This window comes from Dromiciops gliroides, chromosome 3 (genome assembly GCF_019393635.1).
Source record: "Dromiciops gliroides isolate mDroGli1 chromosome 3, mDroGli1.pri, whole genome shotgun sequence".
NCBI classification, from domain to species: Eukaryota; Metazoa; Chordata; class Mammalia; order Microbiotheria; family Microbiotheriidae; genus Dromiciops; species Dromiciops gliroides.
Window position 1 is genome coordinate 303,954,118 of NC_057863.1, and position 21,651 is coordinate 303,975,768.

Genomic DNA, 21,651 nt, shown 5'->3' on the forward strand with positions numbered 1-21,651 from the left:
TTCCTGGAGAAAAAGGAATAATTTTCCCCAACAACCACAGATTTGGTCTTAAGACATGTACTAATCTTGTACAGTTTTTGTGTAAACCACCTGTAAGATAAATCAATCTTCTGACTTATACCAGAAGGAACACAAACTTTATTCATGGTGATTATTTACCTTCACTTCATGTTTCTGTATTTAGACAAAGAATTAAACAGCGATGCAGTGTAAAAGTGTAGTGGAAAGTACATTTGACTTTGAGGCAGCATGCATAGGCTTAATCCCACCTTCACATAATAGGTGTATAAGTTGGGCAGTTCTTTTAAATCTCTGAGTCTAAGCTTACTCATGTGTTAAAAGAGAAAATAATACTAGCCCTATCTATTTCATATGGTTTTGAGAGTCTTTGGAAATGGAAATGAGATATACTCACACACAAGTGTGAATTACTTATTAACACTAAAAAGCTGGGGAGGCAGGGAGGGTTTAGCATTTGAATGAGATCTGGCCTTACTAGCAAACTCATAAGGTGGAGGGAAAGCACTGGGTTTATATTCAGAGGATCTGGGTTCAAAATTGGGCTCTACAATTTACTACCTGAGGGCAGCTAGGTGTTACAATGGATAGTCACCAGCTTGGAGTCAAGAAGACCTGAGTTTAAATTCAACCTCAGAAACATACTAGCTGTGTGACCCTGGTCAAGTCACTTCATCCCATTTGCCTCAGTTTCCTCATGTGTAAAATGAGCTGGAGAAGGAAATGGCAAACCATCCCAGTATCTCTGCTAAGAAAATCCCTGAACGGGGTCATGGATGAGTCAGACAGGACTGAATAACATTTATTACCTGAACAGTGTTAAACAAATACACTTCATTTCGCTGGCCCAATGACTATGTCATCAGTATGTAAAATAAGGATGTTGCATTAGATAATCTGTAAAGTCTAAACTATTTGACACCAGACCAGGACTACTCTCTCTCATAATATGTTGGGTATAAATTCCCATTCTGCTCGTCTGGCCCCACACAAGCTTTAAAGATTCCTTGTCACACTTATATTAGCTATCCTTTTAGAGATTTTGGACCATAAACAAGAATATTTTTTAGTACTGGGGGTACATTCAATGTAGTTAAGGATACTGAAAATCTCTTCTCGGACATACTCACCCTTGGAAACACTCAGACTTCACTCAGAGAAGGGCTAACAATATTACTTAGAAAAATAAGCCCATTGGGCTGATTTATTGCCTGATTTAAAATTTACCGCCCCCTGCCCCCCCCACCTCCTCCCTACCTAGGGGGGAACAAAAGGCCAGTCAAGTGAAATATTAGGAACGACCTTGGAGAACTTTGGACATGCTCTTCATCTTACTCCTGTTCTGCTTAGCAGGGCACAGCGCCCTCCTCCTCCTGTCTCACGCCTGAAAGAGTCCCCAATGCGCAAAGCCTCCCCAGCCACTGTGCTGCCTACTTCTCCAGGTGATCCACTCCTGAAGGGGGTGGGAACGGTTCTGCAACCAAATTCCCCGTGTTTGTGGAACCCGATCTCCCGCTGTGGGGAAGGCTCCCTCCACCTCCCTGACATCAAGCCGCTTTCCCAATCCAGTGATTTTCCTGTAGTGCCGCCGGGAAGAGAACGCCAAAGAGCTTAACCAAGGTACTCTATACACTCCTCCTTCTCTGTTTTCCCTGGGTTTCTCTCCTAGCCCGCAGTTTTCACTCCTAGCCGCAACTCCCTAACACAACATCTGGCGTTTACAGATGCGCTTCTGGGCAGGGGCCTCAGCTTTACCCCCTCCCTTTTCCCTCAAAGGCAAAGAGGAATAACTGGGCTGCTTCCAGGGAAGGTCTAGGGCAAGTCGGACGTGGTAGCCATCTGAGGACTCCCCGCCTGCGAGGGAGCTCGTGAGAGAGGTGGGTGCTGCACTGAGACCCGAGGCCGGCACAACGACCCCCGCCCCAGGCGCCTCCCGCCTCCCCTAGGGCGAGAGTTGAGTGACTCCTGGACGCAAGCGTGGGCCCTCTCCGTCTTCCTACCCACCCAGTCCTCCGCCCCCTGCGGCTGCAGCCTCCGTGCCCCAATGCGGCAGAAGTCACCGATAGAGTCCTGGGCGACTAGCAGGCAAAGGAAGGCGACGTAACGGCCTGGCCAGAGGCATCGGGTCGGTTTGGGAGCCCATCGGCTTTCTCGGAGTTTCAGGTGTAGTGGATCAAACCGCCAGGGAGGGGCTGTGTGCGGTTTGGGTGTATGGGGGCACTGGCTTCCCTATCGGGAGCGGGCGGCTTTTTAGGGGGAGGAGGAAGAGGTTTCCGAGCTTCATCCTGCCTGCGTATGGACTCCGGCCTCTGGGTTCTTGACTTCTCTCCTCGGGAGCCAGCAGTTCTTCAGAGCTGGCTCCCCGAGTTTGGAGGAGAGAGCTAAGCGGGATTTTCCTCTCCCCCCTCTCCCAGTCCGGGAACCTGAAATCCAGACTCAAGAGAGACCCAAGTCTCGGGTCTTGGGTCAGCTTTTGAAAGTGCTGGGAGCCAACCCCCCAACCCCCAACCCCCGCCCGGGAAGCTGGAATCTGGGAGGGCGAGAAAGGACTGTGAACTTTGGACAGAGAGGGTGCATTAGGTGCTGGTTCCGTAGGGGACAAGACGGTAATAGAAGGAGAGAGCAGACTTTAAAGACCTAACGGGCCAGACAGACTCAGGCCCTCCTTGGAGGGGGAGGCTCCCTGCATTACCTCTCGCCCAGGGCGTGTAACGTTGGGGCACGCAGAACTAGCGCGGGCGCGTGGGCATGCCCCAGACCCCTTTTCGAACTGAGGGAGAGATGAGGACTTGGCAAGTGACCTATAGGCTTGTCAGGCGGCTCCCGCTGTCTAAAACTACTATCTTCATTTGGTCTCCTCTTTAAAAAGAAAGAAACTTTTATTCTTTTAGTTTCCAAAAGAATTCTTCTGTCTGCTACAGTGTAACTAGAACTACAAAAATAAAACATAAAAGGCGCCCTGGTCATTTGGGGAGAGGGGGAGAGGGTGAGCGTGCAAAATTTCTCGGGCAGCTAATTATAATAGTAAGCAGAAAACTTGTGTTTTCGCTGTCATTGAAAGTGATCCTTTGCCCCATCCCTTTCCGGTGGGTTGTTATTTTGGATAACAAGCCCCAACCCCCACACCAATCCAGTTACCAGAAAAGAAGGGCACACAAAGATTTTATTGATTAGAAAACTGGGTTTTGAAAGGAAATTTTTATTTTAAATGGCATGTAGATGTTATCAGAAGCCAAAGGCTCACACCACTAGTTTAGAAATAACTCTTGCTTTAGAAGGACTCAGATAACACTGAAAATCTGCTCAGGATATTAGAGAGTCCCCTTTTTAACCTAGTGTGCTGCATTCTCCTTTTACATGTGTTCTGCCCTAATTGACCTTTTATTACCAGCCATTTTATTCTGGCTAGCCGTTTCAAATGACCACATTCAAAACCCAAGCCCTGCAGTGGAGCTCATTCTCTTGTATGATTTTTCCTTAATTGTTGAAATTACATTTTAGTTACTTGAAAGGCCCAGCCTGAGAAAACTTCCTTTATGTTCAGGAGAAAATAGCTCTAGCTTTGACTCTGGCTTTCTGTTTGTGTGACTTGACTTTTCACACCAAGGCCTATAAAAATAAATAGGTACCCTCAGGGTAAGCTAGTCAGGACAAGGTTAACTAACTCCTAGGGCTCTTTAGAAAATGAGAACTTTCTTTTTAAGCTTAGAAAAAGACTTCTATGCAAATTTAATTTATGAGTGACATACTGAACTGTAAAAAGCTTTCAATGCCTTGCAAAAGAAATCACTGTCTCTAAATGCTGCCTTCTAATTACGATTAAAATGAGACTACCATCTAATAAGGTTTGATGAGGATAATGCATTTTGCACAGACAATGCCCATTAGGAACAAATATTCTTAAGTCTCACAGAAGGAAATGGTGAAATGTTGACAAAAGAATGCATTAGGAAGTTTAGAGAAAATGCACAAGAAAATAACTCAGGTGTCAAAAAATTTTAATTATCTGAATTTTAAATATTGAAGATTCCCTTGACATTATTTGGAAGCATAAACTTCCCACTCCTCAATACTGTTCACACATAGCCCTTTCTGTCACATTTTGTGTCTCACCCTCATCATTTATCTTCGATTTTTAACTTCTTATTCTTTACAATTTCCATCCCTTCTGCTTTTAAATGTTTAGTTGTCCCTTAAGTGGAATGTATAGCATTGACTTGATTCTAAGAAACTTTTCCAGTACCATTTCATTTCTCTGCTTTCTCCTAGCTAAATTGATGAAAAAGATGATTTTTAAAAATATTTTTCTTAACAATTTTAACTTCTTTAAATCCAAAATGTTCATAATGAAGAAATCAAAATTTTAATAAAAATAAAAGATACATATTGTGTTTGTTATCAGATATAGTAACACTTGTTTGGAATTTACTGATATTCTGGGCAGGACTCAGTTGGTTTCTCTTTGCATTTTTTAAAAAAATAAGTTTTATACAAATAGTGTCGTGATTGCCAGAAGAAAATTGTTTACATTTTTGAAAGTACAACCTATTTCTGACTGCTTTAGAAGCTCAAGTACTTTATCAAGTAGAAGCTAGCCCTGCTTAGGCTTTGGGTCTGTATGTTATTGTAAATAATTCTTATCTAGTCACTGTGGTAGGAACTCTACCAGGCAACACTTAGTTTGTGGTGTGTCTTTACAATGACATCTCCATGAATAAATCTATTTTCCCCGTAAATAAAGCTAACCTCAATTTAGAATTAGGAAAGGGTCCAATCTCTTTTTTTCTGTCGGTGTCACAGGTGTTCAAAGAAAAAGAGGAGTGTTGCTACCTCCTCAAGGAAGGACCAGTGACTATATCTGGTTAAATAAATAGAGGATCCCACTCCTGACACATTTGCTGGGAATTGGGAAGCTAACTCTCAAATCTGGGCTACGAACCTGTCATTTGAGCAGTGAAGCTAGACTACCCCTTACAGTTTGAGAGATTGGTCAGCCTTAACCCTCCTCTTCTGGAGGGAAAGGAGAGATGTCCTGAGTCCTGATGAGCTGTGGAGAGGAATCCATATTCTAGAACACATCCCTATAGCTTTTATATTCTTGGAACATCTGGAAGCAAAAGCATAGTTGGATTGCATCCTTTTTGGTTATTATCCTCCTTGAAAAATCACAAAAATTATATTTTCGTTAACAATGAATGATTCAGGGGCAGCTAGGTGGCTCAGTGAATAGAGCACCGGCCCTGAATTCAGAAGGACCTGAGTTCAAATGCGGCCTCAGACTTACTTACTGGCTCTGTGACCCTGGGCAAGTCACTTAACCCCAATTGCCTAACCAAAAAAACCAAACAAATGAAAAAAAAAACAACGAATGATTCAAATAAATCAACAACATACTGAATTTGCAGTCAGGAAGTTGTTCAATTGTGTTCAACTTTTGTGACCCATTTGGGATTCTCTTGGCAAAGATACTGGAATGGTTTATCTTTCTCCAGTATATTTTACAACTGAGGGAAATGGTTAAATAACTTGCCTAGGGTTACACAGCTAGTAAGTGTCTGAGGCTGGATAACTTTGCTGTCCTTGACTCTAAGACCCAGTGCTCTATCCACTGAACCACCTAACTGCCCCTTGCAGTCAGGAAGAACTAGGTTCTAATCATATCTCTGACACATACACACTATCCTTTTGGCCATGAGCAAGTCATTTAATGTCTTCTAAAATGGCTTAAAAGATTCTTGACTAATTATTCATGTTTAATATCCACTTCTTGGTCTGATTTAATGAGGCTTTGCCCAACTTTGCATGTATGAATAATCTATGAACGGATCCCTTTGGACTTGGTACTGATTTTAATACATTTTTTTTAATTCAAGGTCAGAATTCAGTCTTCAAAGAATGTATAAGACCACTAAGAATATGAATGGGAGACTGGTGGGTTTTTCCACTTAAGCTGTTTTCTTAATGTCATATTTAATGTCATGGCCTCTCAACTACTGGATTAGTTCCATAGGTGTAAGTCTTCTGAAGCTATTTGAGTTCAAGGTTTGCTAAGCTTGGGGGGTGGGGTATGGAAGCCACACTTGTTATACTTAGCTACAACACCTAAGAATGAAAACACGCCATGAATTTCCCTGTTGTTGTTAGGTTTTTTGTTTTGGTTTTTAATTTTCTCTAGTTCTTAGTTATTTTAAGACTTTTGACATTGAAAAGTGAATTATCCAGAAGCACTCATATGAGAGAAAATGGATGACAATTTAGACATTTAGTTGGAATGTTGGATGGAAGGACTGGAATATAATTGCTTTTCACATTACAAACAGCAGCAACAATTACCACCTGTATTTTATAATTTGATTTAAATGGCCAATTTCAGAATTGCTATGACAGGCTTCTTGTCTCCAGCCTAAAGACACTTTCAGGATCAATGCCCTATACTCAGCTGTCAAACACAGTTCTTGTGTTTAAGAACCCAAAATGTTTAATACCTCTTTCCCTACATGACCCCTTGCTAATCTACTCATACTGGTCTGTGTGTATATGTATGTAGGTGTAGGTGTAGTCGTAGGTGTAGATGTAGATATATAGATATAGATGTAGATGTAAACAGCTAGCTTTTATTTAACATTTTAAGGTTTGCAAAGTGCTTTACAATTATCTCATTTGATTTTCATAACAGTTTTGTGAGAGAAGTATGTCATAGGTTTCATCAGTACTTTTATTATAGGGCGAAGAGGCTGAGGTACAGTGACGACATTAAGTGATTTCCCCTAGTCACACAAATAATAAGTGTCTCAGACTGGATTCAGAAACCAATTCTTCCTGACTCCAAGTACAGCACTCTATCCACTGTACCATCTAGCTGGCTGTGTCTATACTGTTTGTTTATAAGTATTTATATGTATCTATACATAGTGTTTTTGTGTATATAAAATATATCTTTGTTCTTGCACTTTTTTGTATGTCATTCATTGTATTTAACACTCTCTCCCCTCTTTGTCTCCTTTTCCAACTGATGTAGCTTTTCTCCTATAAAATAATTAAACTTAGCTCGTCCAGAAAGCTTTGCTTGATAGACCATATCCCAGTTTGATCATCTCTTTATTCTTTTCCCTAAATATCTGCCCCTCCCATCTGTACTAATATTGATTTACATTTCTTGATGCTTTGTTAAGCATTCTTCATTCCTTTCCCTTATTAGATTCTAAGTTCCTTGAACACATTTTTATTAACTTTTTTTCTTTTTAATCATCAAACAGTGCCTATCACAGTGTTTCCACAACGTGCTTTCAGTAAACCTATTTTGAACAGCAACCACCTTCCAATTGTACAGAAATTTTGACTGAATTTATGCATGCTTCATAGTACCATTCTTTTGAAGTACCTGGTATGTTACAGTTAGCTCATAATTTCTCCTATAGGCTTTAGGCTTATTATGGATAAGTTCATTTTAAAACTTAAGTTTATTCCCAGATATTTTGGCTATTTTCATAAGAAAAACAATATATTAGCATAAAATTGGTTAATATAATGCAACTAGAATGATGGTCTTAAAGTTTCCAGATGATATTTGGAGTGTTAAAAGAGTATAAGTATTTTACTGTATTAACATTTGAAAAGAATGGCAATTTCTTATTCTTTACTTATAGGTCTTACATCATATTGTTGTTGTTTTTTCTGGGACAATGAGGGTTAAGTGACTTTCCCAGGGTCACACAGTTAGTAAGTGTCAAATGTCTGAGGCCAAATTTGAACTTAGGTCCTCCTGAATCCTGGGCTGGTTCTTTATTCACTTTGCTACCTAGCTGCCCCCTTACATCATAATTTAATTTGATTATATAGAAGCAGAGATTTAAAGCTGGAAGGAATCTTAGAGGTAATTGACTCCAACCATTTGAACCCAGACCTTCTTGAGTGCAAGTCTGGCACTTGGTCTACTATCACATGCTGCCTTATATTATGTTATCAGGTTATTTTTTCTCATGTTTCATGTGTGCTTTACTAAAACCAATCTAATTACTATATGGGCTGATTTGTTCCCCCGACCCCTTCCCTCCCTCCCTCCCTTCTCCCTTTCCATCCCTCTCTTCTCACTCTGTGCATGTGTGTGTGTGTGTGTGTGTGTGTGTGTGTGTATGTTAATATATGTAAAATACTGCCTCTTCAGCTATTATTCCTTGAGCCAGTGACAATCTTCTATTTTTATTTCTCACTTTGCACCTAGCACAATTCTGAGAACACAGTAGTTAGCCGCTTAACACGTACTTATTGGCTGTCTGGGTGACTGAATGAGAATCTAAGGAAGGACTGAGATCTCTTTTTCCAAAGTCAACGTTATGGATCATTTTGTATCATATCTAAAATGAAGGAGCCAGCATTGTCTTTGTTCCACTAATTTATGAAACATTGTTTTTTTCTGCCTGCTAATCATGGTTTTCAGAAAGAGAGGTACGTTCTAAAACCAAATCTCTTTTTTCTTTCTCCTTTCTCTCTAATGTGTTTTCTTTCAGTAACATCAATATTAAGGTCATCTTTCCTGATAATTGTTTGTTGGAGCTAGAAAAATACTCTTTAATAGGAATTTATGCTATTAGATTTACATTTTAAAAACAAAGTAGAACTTCCGATTTAAAAGTAAAATTTAAACTTTTATTTTAAAAATCCATGATTTATACATATATATTGTGGTAGGGTTTTGTTTTTTACATTAAGTTATGGTGATTAGATAATTGTTGTGGTTTGAAGCTATCACATAATTGTCTCCAAGGCTGAATATACCTATCTCTATCTCTATCTCTATCTCTATCTCTATCTCTATCTCTATCTCTATCTCTATCTCTATCTCTATCTCTATCTCTATCTCTATCTCTATCTCTATCTCTATCTCTATCTCTATCTCTATCTCTATCTCTATCTCTATATGGATACCTGATCTTTGTCATGTACTTTAACACTGAAGATGGAAAGCATTGTTTGCATACTAATCTGTTAGATTCTTGTTCCTGTTCATCCATAAATATAGCATAGAGAAGGGATTCTTAACCTGGAGTCTCTCAGAGGGTCTATAAACTTGAATGGGGAAAAATGAAATCTTTATTCTTATTTTCATTGACCTCTAACCAAAATTTAGCATTTCCTTTCATTAATTACAAACATTATTCTGAGAAGGGGTTCATAGACTTCAATAGTTTGCCAGAGGAGTCCATGATACAAAAAAAAAAAAAAAAGTTTTAGAATCCCTGATGTGGAGGATTTACCCAATGATATACTAGAGGCCTTTCTCTAAATCTTTTAACATTCTGTGGTTACCAGTGGACTCTCCATTTGTTACCATTCAATTTCACTACAGAGAGTGTCTTCCTTATTTTCTGATCATGCTTTTCTTAGATGCTACATCTTTTGTATCCCTTTATGTCATGTCTTATGCTCAAGTCATTGTTATAATATGCAGTAACTTAGGTTATGAGTAGTTAGGTGGTGCAGTGGATAGAGTGCTGGCCCTGGCCTAAGATACTTCCTAGTGGTGTGACCTTGGGCAAGTCACTTAATCCCGTTTGCCTCAGTGTCCTCATCTGTAAAATGAGCTGGAGAAGGAAATGGCAAACCACTCTAGTATCTTTGCCAAGAAAAAACCCAAAATGGGTCAGGAAGAGTCAGACCCAAACCAAAAATGACTAAATAACAATGACATCTTAGGTTACAGTATGCCTCTTTGTTATCCTTTATCTTGTTTGAAATCTTTATCCTTTGGGAATTGTGGCCAAATACATTATTGAAAGAAAATACTGATGTTAAAAAGATGGGCTCATGCATCAAAAAGCAAGCAATTATCTATAGTCATATAAAAATGCTCTAGATCACTATTGATCAGAGAAATGCAAATTAAAACAACTCTGAGGTATCACCTCACACCTATCAAAATGTTAAATATAACAAAAAAAGGAAAATATAAGATGTTGGAGGGGATGTTGGAAAACTGGGATGCTAATCCACTGTTGGTAGAGTTGCTCCCCATTCTGGAGAGCAATTTAGAACAATGCCCAAAGGGCTATAGAACTGTGCATACCCTTTGATCCAGCAATACCACTGCTAGTTTTATAACCCAAAGACATTCCAAAAAAGAGAAAAAAAGACTTATTTGTACAAAAATGTTTATAGCAGCTTTTTTTGTGGTGGCTAGGAATTGGAAATCAGAGGAATACTTATCAGTTGTGGAATTGCTGATGGAATATTATTGTGCTATAAAAAATGACAAGCAGGATGATTTTAGAAAGGCCTGGAAAGACTTATATGAACTGATGTATAGTGAAGTGAGCAACAGAAGCAGGAGAACATTGCACACAGTAACAGCAATATTGTTTGATGAAGAACTGTGAATGACTTAAGCATTCTCAGCAATACAATGATCCAAGACAATCCCAAAGTACTAATGATGAAGCATATTATCCACCTTCAAAGAAAGAACTGATATTGATGAAACACAGACTGAAGCATGCTATTTTTCACTTTTTCATTTTTTTCTTTTATTCAAGTTTTCTTAAAGAAAATTACTAATATGGTCATGTTATACATAATTGTACATGTATAACCTATATTTGATTGCTTACCTCCTCAGGGAGGGAAGAGGGGAAGGAGGGATAAAATTTGGAACTCAAAACTTTAAATAAAAAATTTTATTTATTTAAAAAAAAAGAAAGCAAGCAGTTTAGAATTGTTTATGAGTGCAGTAGAGTTTCCCAAAAGGAAGACAGCCTGCTTCCTCCTGTTTAATTCTAGGCTGAACTCATTGTTCATCTGTACTGCAAGTGAAAGATAAATGTGTGAATGGAACAACTCAGTGGACTGTCTGAACAATATGCTTTTTTTATCTGCTTATTTGTTTTTCCTTTGTGTGTTGCTAGGTTGGTCTCTTTTGAATGGTAGTGGATCTTATTGCAAAAGTCCTGTGAATTCTAGGTCTTGATGTAGTCAATACAGTACTGTCCACAAACAGAAATATTTGCAACACATCTCTATAGATTGAGAATCCCTCTTCCACTTGGACTTTGGACAAGTCATCCTGCATGACAGTGGTAAATACTTGGCCTTCATAGCTCCTTTTTTTAGGTATTTCTTGAATGGTGATAACCAGCTGATTGTTGAACAAAGTTCTTTTTAATCAAGCAATGATGAAGAGAGACGGGAACATTTAGAGATTTTAGACAGGGCTAATACTGCTTTATGCCTATATTCTTACTAATGATAATATATGGAGAAAGAGAAAAGATCTAAGTTCAGCAAATTTTTAGTACTGAGTTAGGAAATAATCCTTAAATGTGGGAGAATTCTTACTGTTTAGTAGGCCCATGGCGTGGGAAATGCCCTGCTGGTATCTGGTTTACAAAGTCTAGCTAGCATGCTGTGTAACAGACTTTATATTTTATTCATCCAGAATGATTTCAGAGGCTGTGGGGGAAGCTTCTTTTCTAATCAAATAGATCTTTGGTTTTCATAATGAACATTAAGGAGAAAATAGGATTTACTTTACAGCCAGCTTTGCTGGGTTCTCTTCCATAAGATGAATGATACTTGTATAACAAGATTCTGTTACATTATGTGAGCTCCCATTTATCTAGAATCTAGATGGATTTTTTTATTTGCAGTATCATTCCTGCAATAGTTATATACAGAGACTCTGAGGCCTTCATAGTATCTAGGTACCTTCTAAATCCTTAGAGAAAGAATAAATTAAGGGTCAATGTGAAATGTATTTCGTATTCTGATCCTTTAAGATTGATATTCTTTGTATGAAAGGATAAGCTCCTGTTTGTGTCAGACAGAAACTTGATATCTACTTAACTCATCATTTTTATCACTGGAGATTTTACGCCACGCTTGGATAGAAATAAAGGATCTAGATAATCCAAACACTGTGGGCCACATGATTCCTATGTGGCCTTTTCTTTGCTATGATAGTATTTAATACTTGGATGTCACTTTAAAGGTTACAGAGCATTTGCTATATGTGTTATTTCATTTGTTCCTCATAGTTAACACTGCATTGGGGGTAGGGCAGCTAGTATTATTTATTTTACAAAAATCTGAGGCTCAGAAAAGTTAAACATCTTGCCCAAGATTTCTCAGACATGGAAAGGATAGTCTGTTTTTCTCAGGTAGGGTATTGGAATTCCCTTCAGCATTGCAACTTGACTTTGAACTATTAGTTACCACTTAAGGATTTACATGAGGCACATTGAAATTAGGTATCTGGTCATAAAGCTAACAAGGGCCTGAGGTTTGATTTTACCCCAGGTTTTCCTGACTCCAAACCCAGCACTCTATCCATGATACCATACTGCTTCTGAGTTCAAGGAAACACAAGAAATCTTGGAGCCAAAACTTGAGAGGGATGGATTAATCATGGTTTCTTAATCTGGGATCTGTCAATTTTTTTTTTAAAAAAGGGATAACGGTACTTAGATATAATTGATTTTGTCTGTAATCCTATATATTTTATTTCATACATTAAAATATTGGAGGGAGAGAATTTGGAACTCAAAATTTAATTTAAAAAAAGTAAAAAATGAATAGTGAAAAATTAAATTGATAAAATCAATGTTATTCTGAGAAAAGGCCCTCTCAATATCACCAAATGGGTAAAGAGGTCCACAACATGATACAGAAAAGGATCTCTGGATTAGAGGAACTTTTAATTTCCCTTTCTGCTTGAAATTCATTGATCCTATAAATTCATCTCTTCTGGCTTCCATTTTAGCGCTCTTTGTATTACAACATACTGCCAGTCTACTAGGGGGTGGGTCTTGGTATGTGTATGATTATTCTATGACCTCTCTCTGTGAATAGAAAAAGCAACTTCATGCCCAAGTCCTCCTGATAGTATGTCATCATTCTTACATGTCAGCATATGTAGAATGTACATTTACTTGATATGAGTTATCATAATGATATTTATTTTGTTACACTCTCTCAGGCTCACTTAGCTAACAGACATCCTAGGTGCATCTTGGAAAATTTTTGAATCACTGTTTGAGATGGATGATGATGATGATATGTATATGTTAGAACACAACACAAGTGGAATGGACCTCGGAAGTTACCAAATTCAATGTATAAATAAATAGAAATAAAAATAAATAAATAAATAGATACATAGACAGAAATCTCTTCTAAGACATCCCTGTTAAGTCAGTAACTATACAATTACAACTTTGGTCTGCCAGTTAAAAGGAGAGGGACTGTATTTGTGGTTCCTAGTTCCAAACTCCTTTTACCAAGGCAGATGGCACCTTCTGTGTGACTTTTGATGTCAGAGACATGCCTAAAGCACCAGAGCAGTTAAAGACAATCCTATAATCTGGTAAGCATTTATTAAGTGCCTGTGACATGCTAGACACTGTGCTAAGAGCTAGATACAATTAATAAAAAGAAAAACAGTTCCTACCCTTAACAAGTTTACAATCTAATGGGGAAGACAACAGACACAAGGAGGAAAAAAGGGAGGGTTGGGGGGACAGTGCAGGAGAGAGAACAGGACACTAGGAGGTAACTTGTTCCATGGAGTTGAAGCCAGGCAGGGCACCAGATGCAAAGTGGAGTGATCTGAGAGTCCAGCTTCTGCCCTCTATAAAGGAAGGGATTGGGAGGCAACAGATGCAAAGTTAAGTGAATTGTCTTGGGTCACACGGTATATATTTGTTGGAGGCTGAACTCGAACCCTGGCTTTGGGGCAGCTAGGTGGTACAGTGGCTAGAGAGCTGGGCCCAGAGTCAAGAAGATATGAGTTCAAATTTGGCCTCAGGCACTAGCTGTATGAACCTGGGCAAGTCACTTAACCCTGTTTGCCTCAGTTTCCTCATCTGTAAAATAAGCTAGAGAAGGAAATGGAAAATCAGTTTCAGAACTGTATCCATACCGCATCTCCACATGAACTAAAACTGTAGTAAAATGATTGCAGTTTTAGAAAAAACATGCTTCTATCTGCATTGCTAGAGCTATATAATGTCAAAATTGAAAGAGAACATAGAAGCAAATCCATCAATTAGCATTTATTAAGCACCTCCTTTGTGCTCTGCATTACCCTAAATGCTGCAGGTACCAAGAAAGGTCAAACCCAGACCCTACTCTCAAGAAGCTTTTCTCACAGGGAAAAACATAGGAGCAACTATGTACATATAAGATATAGCAAGGATATGTTGGGAGTAGTCTCAGAGGGAAGCTATTCACATTGAGGAAGACTGGGAAAAGCTTATTGAAGAAAAAGGGAATTGAGCTGAGACATGAAGGAAGCCAGGAGGTGGACAGGGTGGCTCCTTGATGAGTTGTGTCCCCTGGGTTATTGAGGGCTAATACTACTAAATACTAATACAAATATTTGAGGACAAACGCTGTTATCTTCCCTTTATATGTACTAGAAGAGTCACTGGTTCAACACTCCTTAATCTGTGGTTAAAATAGTTAAATAACTGTGCTCCAATGTAATTGATTTCCTGTATGATCTATTTCATTTTACGCATTTAAAGAGTTTTCTGAGAAGAGGTTCACAGGTTTCACCAGGCTACCAAAGTGGGGTCCATGACAAAAAAGGTTAAGAAGCACTTTGAGAGGGATCTTATGGATTGTTGTCCTGTCACTTAATCTCCCTTAGGTCACGGTTTTCTTGTCTATAAAATGAGGGAGTTGGATTAAATAACTTTCAGATTCCTTTCTACCTCTTGGGATGTTGTTTCACATTCTTTTCTCTGGGGAATCTTCTAAGGGTCCTAGGGTATGTACTACTCTAGAAAGAGAGCAGGAGGGTGGATTACTGATATGGAGATGTAATGTATTCTAGTTCTAGAAAGAGGGCTTACTTATGGACTTGAGCACAAAACCTAGGTGAGTTTTGCCCTGCTCCTTACTTCTATAAGACCTCATGGTTACATCACCTCTCTAGGTCTTGGCTTTTTTTTTGGTGAAATGAGGTGGTCAGGCCAGATGATCCTTGGGGCTCTTCTAGCCCTCAAATTCTGTGATGACCTTTCCCCCAGGGGAACATTTTGACATGACTGAATTTTAGTAGACACATCCCATTACTACTTGAATCAAAATTTCCCTTCACCTCATATACCACAACATGCTAATATAGGAGAATCTTAAGACTTGGGAAATTTCTAGGGAAATCTCCTACAAGTCATATAGAAATTTTGGAAACTTTTAAAATATGGATTCAGAAAAATTTGTATCTAGTGTCTTAAAATCAGAAGTAGATAAGTAGATTGTCTAGTACCTGGCCATCTCTATATCATCACCTCTGTGAAGCGGGGAGTGAGGGGGGATGAGAATTTATTAAGTACCAGAATTTTATTAATGTTATTAAGAATTTATTAATGTACCAGGTGCTGTGCAATTTGCAAATATTTTTCTTCAAACCTCCTTGTTCTTACTGTAAAGGTCATTTTTCTATTTGTCCTTTTTTCTTTTCCTTTATGAATTTAGCTTCCTTTCTATACAATCCTTCCCTTTCCCACCCCCATCTGGCCTCCATTCATCTGTTTCATATAGTACTTTCTTTTTCTTCTTCCCTCATACCTCCTTTCTCTTAGAGGAAAATGTTGAATTCCTTTTGTTTTTATGGAAAGGAATGTTGGGGGTAATAGCACAGTCTCTCCCCCCAAACTCAACCTTCTGCTCATCATTTCTTAGATCACAATAGTATTCCATCAAAATCATATACCACATGGGGCAGCTAGGTGGCGCAGTGGATAGAGCACTGGCCTTGGAGTCAGGAGTACCTGAGTTCAAATCCAGCCTCAGACACTTAACATTTATTAGCTGTGTGACCCTGGGCAAGTCACTTAACCCCAATTGCCTCACTAAAAAAAAAAAAATCATATACCACAACTTGTTTAGCCATTCCCCAATTAATATGCATTCCCCTCAATTTCCAATCCTTTGCCATCACAAAAAGAGCTGTTATAAATATTTTTGTACAGATAGGTCCTTTCCTGTTTTCTTTGATGTCTTTGAGATAAAGACCTACTAGTGGTATTGCTGAATCAAATGTATACAGTCTTAAAACCTTTTGGCCATATTTCCAAATTGTTCTCTGAAATGGTTGGACTAGTTCACAACTCCACCAGATATGTATCAGTGTTCCTATTTTTCAACATGCCCTCCAGCATTATTTCCTTTTCTGGCATGTTAGCCAATCTGATAGGGGAGGTAGCACCTCAGAGTTCTTTTAATTTGTATTTTTCTGATCAGTAGTGAATTCGATAATTTTTTACATGACTCCTGATTGCTTTTATATCTTTTGAAAATTGCCTGTTGGGGGCAGCTGGGTGGTACAGTGGATAAAGCACAGGCCCTGGATTCAGAAGGACCTGAGTTCAAATCTGGCCTCAGACACTTGACACTTACTAGCTGTGTGACCCTGGGGAAGTCACTTAACCCTCATTGCCCTGCCCCCCCCCCAAAAATGCTTGTTTATATCTTTTGACTGTTTATAAACTGGGAAATGGCTCTTATTTTTATAATTTTGGCTGTTTCCTATGTATTTGAGAAATGAGGGCTTTAGCAGAGAAAGTTGATGCAAAAATCTTTCCCCAGTTTCTTCCTTTCTAATTTTGGTTGCTTTGGTTTTGTTTGTGCAAAACCTCTTAAATTTCATGTGATAAAAAAAAATTATCCATTTTATTGCAGTGATACTCTCCATCCTTTGTTTAGTCATAAACTTTTCCCTTGTCCATAGATATGATCAGTAAATTTTTCCTTGGTCCATTAATATGCTTATGATATCACCTTTTATGTCTAAAATTATGTACCCATTTTGATCTTGTCTTGATATACAGTGTGAAATGCTGGTCTATACCTAATTTTTCCAAACTGCTTTTCAATTTTCTCAGCAATTTTTGTCATTTGGTGAGTTCTTATCACAAAGATTTGGATCTTTTGTTTTGAAACGCTATATTACTACTATTTATAACATTTACTACTGTTGTATCACATACCTGATTTATTCCACTTATCCACCATTCTGTTTCTTAATACAAGATCATTTTGATGATTACTAATTTATAATATAGTTTGAAACGTGGTGTTGCTAGGTTGCTATCCTTCTCATTTTTATTATGTTAAAAAATTTTTTGCAAAGCAATGAGGTTTAAGTGACTTGCCCAAGATCACATAGCTAGTAAGTGTCAAGTGTCTGAGGCTGGATTTGAACTTAGGTCCTCCTGAATCCAGGACCAGTGCTTTATCCACTGTGCCACCTAGCTGCCCTTATCCTTCTAATTTAAAAATCGATTCTCTTGATATTCCTGACCGTTTGTTCATTCAGATGAATAACAAAATAATTCTTGGGTAATTTAATTGGCATGTCACTAAATAAGTTAATTTAAGGAGAATTTTCATTTTTATTATACTGCCTTAAACTATCCATGAGCAATTAATATTTTTTCAGTTGTTTAATTCTGTCTTTATTTGCATGAAAAGTGATTTGTGTGCCTAGGTTTGTCTTGGCATGTAGAATCGAGTATTTTTTATTGTCTGCAGTTATTTTGAGTGGATTTTCTCTTTCTCTTCTTGCCAGGTTCTCTTTCTAATACATGGAAATTCTGATGTTTTATGTGGGTTCATTTTATATTCTACAACTTTGCCGAAGTCGTTAATTGTTTCAACTAGCTTTTAGCTGATTTTTTAGGGTTCTCTAAGTATACCATCAGATAATCTGCAAAGAGTGATAGTTTCATTTTCCCATTACCTATTTTTATTCTTCTAATTTCTTTTTCTTGTATTATTTCTATAGCTAGCATTTCTAACACAACACTCAATAATAGTAGCGAAAATGGAAATCCTTGCTTCACAACTGATCTTATTGGGAAGGCTTCTATCTTTTCCTTATTATGGATAAGGCTTGCTCTTGGTTTTAGATAGATACTACTTATTACTTTGTATTTTTTTTTGAGGGGGGTGAGGCAATGAGCATTAATGAGGGTTAAATGACTTGCCCAAGGTCACACAGCTAGTGTCAAGTCTCTGAGGCTGGATTTGAACTCAGATCCTCCTGAATCCAGGGCTGGTGCCTTATCCACTGTGCCACCTAGCTGCCCCTACTAGTTATTACTTGGAGAAAGAATTCATTTTTTCCTATGCTTCCTATGTTTTCTAGCTTTTTTCTTTTAGTATGAATGTGTTGTAGTTTGTCAAAAACTTTTTCTGTATCTATCAAAATAATCATATGATTTTTGCTGTTTTTTAATTGATATGGTCAATTATACTTATAGTTTCCCTATTATCGAATTACCCTCTGAATTCCTGGGCATACTGTGTGATCCATATGGTATATTGCTGTAATGTGCTTGTTAGTAATTTTTTTAAATGTTTGCACCAATATTCATTAGGGAAATCTGCCTGTAGTTTTCTTTCTCTGTCTTTACTCTCCCTGCCATAGGTATCAAAATCATATTTGTGTCATAAAAGGAATTTGGTAGGATTCCTTTACCTATTTTTTCCCAAATAGTTTATGTAGCATTGGGATTAATTGTTTCTCAAATGTTTGATAGAATTCACTTGTAAATCCATCTGACCCTGGGGAATTTTTCTTAGGGAGCTCATTGATGGCTTCTTCAATTTATTTTTTTAAGAAAAGGTAATTTTATATTTTTGTGGATATTCATCCATTTATCTTAGTGTCAGTTTTACTGGCATGTAATTGGGCAAAATAACTCCTAATGATTGCTTTGATTTCATCTTTGTTGATAGTGTGTTCATTCTTTTCATTTTTGATGTTGGTAATTTGTTTTCTTTCTTTTTTAAAGAATCAAATTAGCCAATAGTTTATCTATTTTATTGTTTGTTCATAAAACAAGCTGCTAGTTTATTAGTTTTTTAACTATCACTTTTATTCATTGCTTTTTTGATTTTCAAGATTTCCATTTTGGTGCTTAATCAGTGATTTAAAATTTGTTCTTTTTTGTTTTTAGATGCATGCTCAATTAATTGATTTACTCTTTCTTTTATTGATGTACATGTTTAAAGATAAAAATTTTCCCTTCTTAAGTTCTGCTTTGGTTGCATTCCATAAATTTTGATAGGTTATGTCATTATTATCATTTTCTTTAATTAAATTATTGATTGTTTCTGTGGTTTGTTTTTTGATCTACTCACTCTTTTTCATTTCAAATTAATTAGTTTCCAATTAATGTAGTTTCCAGTAAATTTTTAATCTATGCTTCCATTTATTGAGTGTCATTTTATTAGATTATAGTCTTCAAAGGGTATCTTTAATATTTCTTCTTTTCTGCATTTGTTTGTGAGGTTTTTATGTCCCATCACATGGTCAGTTTTTGTGAAGGTGTGATATACAGCTGAGAAAAAGGTACACTCTTCTGTTCCCATTTAGTTTTCTCCAGAGGTCTACCATATCTAACTTTTCTAAAAGTCTATTCATCTCCTTAACTTCTTTCTTATTTATGTCATGTTTAGATTTTCCTAGCTCTGAGAGGAGGAAGTTGGGGTCCCTCACTAGTATAATTTTACTATCTCTTTTCTCTTAAAATTCATTTAACTTTTCCTTTAAGAATTCAGATGCTTTGTCATTTGGTGCATGTCTTTAGTATCAATATTACTTAATTAATGATGGCATTTTAGCAAGACATAGTTTCCCTGCTTATCTCTTTTAATTAGTACTATTTTTGGTTTTGTTTTGTCTGATACTATGATTGCTACTCTTGCTCTTTTTACTTCAGCTGAAGTATAATAGATTCTGCTCCAGCTTCTTATTTTAACTCTCTGTGTGTTTCTGGTTCAAGTATGTTTTTTGTAAACATATTGATGGATTCTGGTTTCTAATCCATTCTGCTATACACTTCTGTTTTGAACCCAAATTCTTTTTTTTTTTTTTTGGTGAGGCAATTGGGTTTAAGTGACTTTGCCAGGGTCACACAGCTAGTAAGTGTCAAGGGTCTAAGGCCAGATTTGAACTCAGGTCCTCCTGAATCCAGGGCTGGTGCTCTATCCACTGTACCACCTAGCTCCCCCTATACACTTCTGTTTTATGGGTGAATTCATCTTACTCACATTCACAGTTATGATCACTATGTATTTCTCTCCATCTTATTTTCTTCTGTTTCTTCTTTCTCTCTTTTTTACCCTATACTTAAAAAAATCTGTTTTGCTTCTTACCACTGCCTCCTTTAATCTGCCTTCCTTTTTTTCCACTCCCTTTTTCTTTTATCCCTTTTCCCTCTTACTTCTTTGTTGGGTAAGATAGATTGCTATACTCAATTGAGTATCTGTGTATGTATGTATGTATGTATCTTATAATATTATTTACTATATATATATAATATAATATGTGATATGATATATAGTATGTATTATTATTGAAACAAAGACAATAATGTGTGTTATGTTCCTTCCTTTGAAGTTAAAATTTCATTCTTTCTACTCTGCACTCCTGATTCACCCACAATCATACATGGACCACTGAATATTCTTTGACCAAATGAGGTCTATCTTTCTCTTAGGCATTTTCATCTTACACAGGCTGAGTAGCATTCTGCTTTCCCATCTTAGAGCTGGATGGAACCTCAAGTGATCCTTTGGTACAAATTTCTGACTTCAGGAAGAGTAATATGGCATTTTCCCCATTTTACAGATGAGGCAACAACAGCCACCCAGAGAGTCTCTGTGACTTGTCCATGATTTTATACCTAGTAAGTGACAAAGGATGTTGTAAGAGGAGGTAGCTCATTCATGTATTGTTTTCCTTTATCAAGGTGATCATCCTTTTCATTCACTTCAGCTAGCTTTCCACATCATATTTGTTAGTTGACTTGTGCTAGTTAACTACTTATTCTAAGTGTAGATAGGATAATTTGTGGAGGGAGAGGGTATTAGCAAGTTAGAATTTGTGATAGATAGGGGAAATCTGAGAATAGTTCCTCAGGAATTTTTTGAGGACACCTTTCAAAGAATATTGTGAAATTATGAATTCCATACACTTAAATACAAATCAGTCCAGTATGGATGGGAAGTTCTCCAGAAAAATTCTGAAGACACAAATAATTCTGATAAGGAGAGAATAGGAGAGTTGTTAAAAAAACAACAACAAAACACCCAACATGGGAGCATAAGTAGATACATCATGTATAGACAGTATAAACAAAGGCAGGTCACAGAAAATTGGTAGAAAGTTAAGCACAATTTTGTCAGAAGAGTGTGAAACTCAGAATGAGTTTATACTGCCAGAGAGAAGGCTGAAAACCAGAAAAAGGGCCGTTTTTGTTTGTTTGTTTAGCAATATTGAAAGGAGAAGCGATAGGGCCATTGAATGGGGTGAATGGGATCATTGTAACAGAAAAAGAGGCAGAGCTTTTCAATTCTATTTTATTTCACTTTTCTTTGCCAAGGAGGATGACCTTTACCTTCTGAAAGACATCAGTTTAGTTGTATAGATCACTATTAACTTACTGCTCTGTTTAATGTGCTGTGCTAAGTGCTTGCTTGGGATACAAAACCAATACAGTACTTCCCCAGAACAGAAATGATTAATAGGGACCTGATGCCCAAGAGGAATAGGGAGATAGGAAAAGATACTTCATTGCCATGATAAGTTCAAGTCATTCAACCATGTGAGACAGGGATGGAAGCAGA

The 21,651-nt window shown here is 37.5% G+C and overlaps 1 protein-coding gene across 4 annotated transcripts in view; it reads left to right on the forward strand.

Annotated features, from left to right (window-relative positions):
- The first annotated feature begins 1,384 nt into the window (after positions 1-1,384).
- The window catches only part of ST3GAL6 (ST3 beta-galactoside alpha-2,3-sialyltransferase 6), an 85,526-nt gene continuing 65,259 nt past the window's right edge, over positions 1,385-21,651 (forward strand). The window contains exon 1 of one of the 4 annotated variants that reach the window (XM_043997188.1): positions 1,385-1,638. The gene's annotated coding sequence lies outside the window, so the exon portion shown is untranslated. Of the gene's footprint in view, positions 1,639-2,041; positions 2,182-21,651 lie in introns of those variants that run through there. The other 3 variants (XM_043997184.1, XM_043997185.1, XM_043997187.1) reach the window with 3 other exon arrangements.